Source organism: Dendropsophus ebraccatus, chromosome 11, assembly GCF_027789765.1.
Source record: "Dendropsophus ebraccatus isolate aDenEbr1 chromosome 11, aDenEbr1.pat, whole genome shotgun sequence".
Taxonomy (NCBI): Eukaryota; Metazoa; Chordata; class Amphibia; order Anura; family Hylidae; genus Dendropsophus; species Dendropsophus ebraccatus.
Window position 1 is genome coordinate 41,824,569 of NC_091464.1, and position 5,426 is coordinate 41,829,994.

The window sequence follows — 5,426 nt, forward strand, 5'->3', positions numbered from 1 at the left end:
CCCCTCTTCGGTCCCCCCCTCCCCCAATAACTTTATTGACAACACTTGTGTGAGCAAAACAAGGAGAGCAACAGGAAGTTCCTCTAACGTCTTCAGAGCGCTCTGGATTGTTTTGTGTCTGTGAATAACTTTATTGACAATAATAGTAAACTGTAAATGCCTAACTATTGATCGCGGAAGTGATTGTCGCAGACTTGGCTAAATGTCGCAACTTTTCCAGCAAACGAGACAATCGCCCGCCAGCCAGCTGCTGCGTTTAGTTACAGATATCACGAGGTACAGTGACTCCCCAGCGTGATGTGAACCCAAAAGTAGTCACCAACTTGTGATACAATGCCATTACTGTGCCTTCTGTGAACTGTCACCATCAAGCATGTTGTAGCACATTTTGTGTGGGAGAAGTTTTTTCATTTAATAAAAAGGGAACCCTTCACCCTTTCGTGAGGAGAACTACCTTAACCCCTTCAGGACTTTCTAACCTGTAATTTTCTGCAGTCACCCTGCGGGTTTATTCATATGATAACTTTATCGCCAGCGTTGTTACGCACGCACGGACAGGATTACGTATATGTTTCAGTAACTCCGCGTTTACAGGGACCTACTGTCAGATGACACAGACGCACAATGGCTTAAAGGGGTACTCCAGGCGGGGGTTATTTTTAGGGTATGGGCTGGAAAGGGTGGAAATTGAGGCCGACAGTCACTAACATCCCCGGTTCCAGCCCCGGGTCCCGCCGCCCCGTTCTCCCGTCCAGCTACCACTTCCTGGTCTGAGCTGCGGCTTGTGACGTCACGTTTAAAGGCAGCTGAGCCATTCAGCAGACGAAGCGGAGTCCCGCCTCAGCTGCTGAATAGCTGAGCTGCCTTGAGACGGACGGGAGAACAGGGCGGCGGGACCCGGGGAGGTTAGTAACCAGCAGCTTCTATTTCCACCCCCGCCCGGAGTACCCCTTTAATTGTTTTTTGTGTCACTAAACATGTCCCCAAAACGGATTGGTAACACCTACTGATGTGTGTATGGGGCCATAGAACTCCATGAGTCTGCATGTGTGACAGCGGCCATAATGTCACATGATTCATGTGAATATTAACAATTTTTAGGATCCAGCTTGCACCACATGATAGAATAATATGCAAGTTTGGGTCTATTATACAGTAAGAAACCAGACACTTTCTAGAGCAACATTGAAGGTTTATTAATGCAAATCTAATTCCTACCGTGTTTCCTCAAAAATAGGGCATCCTACTAAAATAAGACACCCCAACTAGCCTAAAGTAAGGCATCCCTCCGAAGTAAGGCCACCCGCCTCCCTTGACTCCCCTAATCCGCTCATGGATCCAGTGCTGCAGGCATACTGGTCCATGGTCCCCACGTCCACAAGGACGTCAGAGGTCAGCTGACACACAACCCGCCACATGCTCCTGGTCCAGCTGCTGGTCAAACTGAGGACATTGGTGAGTATTCCAGAGGGCCTAGTCCTATTTATATGCAACACTTAAAGCGAAAGTACCTAAGGGGTGGTCACTGTCACTGTGTGGTTACACAGGTTTTTGTGCTGTGTGACAGGAGAGCTGGCCATACAAATGCAAGCACCCCCAGGATTCTCTTCCACAGAATAGTCGTATACTATGTGCATTTTACAACACAGTTGTCTTTGGTAGAGGGACCTTAGCGTACACTAACATACTACTGCCTGGGTGTGACTACTACCTCTGGAAAGCCTCCACCTACTGCCCTACTGGAGACATGAAAGTACCTGCTCTCCTTTATCAATACTAGTCTATTGCTTGTAGTCTATATTCATCCTGTACATGTTGGGACAACTAGCCATGCATAGGCTTCTTGCTGGGTATAAGATTATACAGAGCAGTCAATCAGCACAGACGTAACGCATATGAGAGGGACAAAGAACCAGCATGTCCCAGCATATGAGCAGTGACATTTTCTTACCTTCATGCACACTAAGAAACCATTTGTCTGCTAAATTTACATATTATTTATACTGAACTCCTCGTGTCATTTTCTCATTACAAAGTAAAATGAGGTGATTAAGAGGTTAAATAACTTTTTGTTAGTGTTCTATCATTCAGGCATTGGTGGATGCACTAGCAGCTTGATATTAGAATTAAACCAGGGTATAAACAGTTCTCAGAACCTCTTCATGTGTACAGAGTTCACCCAGAGCCACCAGAACAAAGCTGCCCGAAAGAGTCCACCAGGGGCGTATTAAAGGGAACCGGTCTCTAATTTCATGCTGCCGGAACAATGCTGCGACAGTCCTAGACGGCTTCTTCCCAAACCACCAGTTTTGACTGATAGATCTCTCCCTGCCCCACGCTATATCACATGACTCTTCTTTTTTTTTATTTACTTTTGTTAATGTATTTTTATGTGTAAAATGTACAAAAAAAAAAAACAAAAGAAGTCACACACCACCAGGGGCTGACCTGATGACCTATGGTCCAGGCAGTAAGAAAGATACATATGTAACATGATCCGCAACGCAACGTCAGGGAGCTTTGTTAAGTCTTTTAAAAAGTTGAGTTAAATGCATCATTGTGATGAAGTTAACACAAGCTGCGTGTGTATGGCAGGTTTCAGCCTTTATCATGTACAGCAAATCTGTACCGCTTCGACAGCCCCCCGCCCCAAACTGCCAGTTCAGTTTTTTTTTTTTTTCAATTAATCTTTTTATTTGCGTTTTTGAGACAAAACAGGAATACAAATAACAATTACATAGAAACACTGCCAGTGGTCCACCATCATCCGATCGTACGTATACACCAATCACTAAAAAGTTACCAGTGTCAGGGTAGACCCTCTCGAGCCCAACAAGAAGTGAGCGATAGAATAGAAAATAGAGAATAGTAAGTGGAAAGTGTACTATTTCCCCCAAAAGACAGGTATTGATATGGGCCTTACAGTTATGGTAGTTTCAGCGGGCCTAGAGTGCCTGCTATATCAGCTTTACAATACTGCCAGTTCAGTTTTGATGTCATCAGTAACACTGGGGGGACACTGAGCATCCCCTCTGCCATCATCCTCACAAATCACTGTATATCAGTCATTTTTATAACTTTTCGGGAGCAATACAATACTTTAATAAAATTTTTCACCGGACTTCTCCTTTAAGGATTGTCAGGTCCTGAGGTCGGTGTTCAAGGTGAAAACAACTTTTATTCTGGTGGCGAGGCAGGGTGTCAATGAGGCGGGTCTTAGGGCATCTAAGCCCCAGGCCAGAAGCGCCTCCTTCCCCACCTTTCTTCTTTTTCTGCATGTCCCTGGGCTGGATGAAGGTGGTGAGAGAGGCGCTGCAGGCCAGGGCATGGATGCTGTAAGCCCTGCCTCATTGACACCCCACTGCTAAAATAAAAGTTGTTTTTACCCCGAATATTGACCACAAGAGAGATACAAACCCTGGGACTAGACGTACCTTGCTGAGGACATCAAAATTGTAGCGGTACTTTGGGGAGGTAGGGCTATCCGGGCGGTACAGATTCGCTTTAAATGTTAAAGGTTAAAACTTGTAATAGCTGTTTCAATGTACATCTAACTGCGGGGTATTGAAGCCACTCTGCAGCTCGGAAAGGGCTACCAATGGCCTCAGTAACAGCTGAATCCTTTCTATTCTCATATAGAAACAAACCCTCTGCTGTAAACAGTGCAGCAGTCCACAGTCGGGACTGCTTTTCCACTACATTGTGGACTGACCACCCATTGGTTATGCTACCACGTGTGTGCATGTATGAGAGGAGTACTAGTATATTCACCAATGACAACAAATATTTTCCACAACCTCTGCTCATGTCTGTCATTCGGATGAAACTAATTATCAAATACTTCATAGACACTACAGTCATGGCCAAAAGTTTTGAGAATGATACAAATATTCATTTTTACAAAGTCTACTGCTTCAGTTTTTAAAATATGCAAATTGCCATACTCCAGAATGTTATTAAGAGTGATCAGCTTAATAGCAATTACTTGCAAAGTCAATATTTGCCTAGAAAATGAACGTTATCCCCCAAAACACATTTCAACATCATTGCAGCCCTGCCTTAAAAGGACCAGCTAACATCGTTTCAGTGATTGCTCCATTAACACAGGTGTGGGTGCTGATAAGGACAGGGCTGGATATCAATCTGTCACGATTAAGTAAGAATAACACCAATGGACACTTTAAAAGGAGGCTGGTGCTTGGCATCATTATTTCTCTTCTGTTAACCATGGTTATCTCTAAAGAAACACATGCAGTCATCATTGCACTGCACAAAAATGGCCTAACAGGGAAGAGTATCGCAGCTAGAAAGATTGCATCTCAGTCAACAATCTATCGCATCATCAAGAACTTCAAGGAGAGAGGTTCCATTGTTGCCAAAAAGGCTCCAGGGTGCCCAAGAAAGACCAGCAAGCGCCAGAACCGTCTCTTAAAAGTGTTTCTGCTGCGGGATCGGGCTACCAGCAGTGCAGAGATTGCTTAGGAATGGAGGCAGGCAGGTGTGAGGGCATCTGCATGCATTGTGAGGCGGAGACTCTTGGAGCAAGGCCTGGTCTCAAGGAGGGCAGCAAAGAAGCCACTTCTCTCCAGAAAAAACATCAGGGACAGACTGATATTCTGCAAAAGGTACAGGGAGCGGACTGCTGAGGACTGGGGTAAAGTCATTTTCTCTGATGAATCCTATTTACGATTGTTTGGGACATCTGGAAGACAGCTTCTTCGGAGAAGACGAGGTGATCGCTACCACCAGTCTTGTCTCATGCCAACTGTAAAGCATCCTGAAACCATTCATGTGTGGGGTTGCTTCTCAGCCAAGGGAATCGGCTCTCTCACAGTCTTGCCTAAAAACACAGCCATGAATAAAGAATGGTACCAGAATGTCCTCCAAGAGCAACTTCTCCCAACCGTCCAAGAGCAGTTTGGCGATCAACAATGCCTTGATGGAGCACCTTGCCATAAAGCAAAGGTGATAACTAAATGGCCAAAAAAACAACAAATTCTGACAAAATGCAAGCATTGATTGTGCAAGAATGGACTGCTATCTGTCAGGATTTGGTCCAGAAGTTGATTGAGAGCAGCCAGGGAGAATTGCAGAGGTCCTGAAGAAGAAGGGTCAACACTGCAAACATTGACTTGCTGCATTAACTCATTCTAACTGTCAATATAAACTTTTGTTACTCATAATATGATTGCAATTATATTTTTGTATGTGATAAAAACATCTAACAAACACACATAAAAACCAGAGGGCAGCAGATCTTGTGAAAATATAATATTTTTGTGACTAGGAATGTGACATGTTGGAAACTTTTGTGTTTGTCCCTAAAAAAGTAACCACACAAGCATTTTTGTTGAAGATTTTTAAGATAAATTGAAGAATGGAAACTAAGGCAAATATTTTTTTAAATATATATATATTTCTAGTTA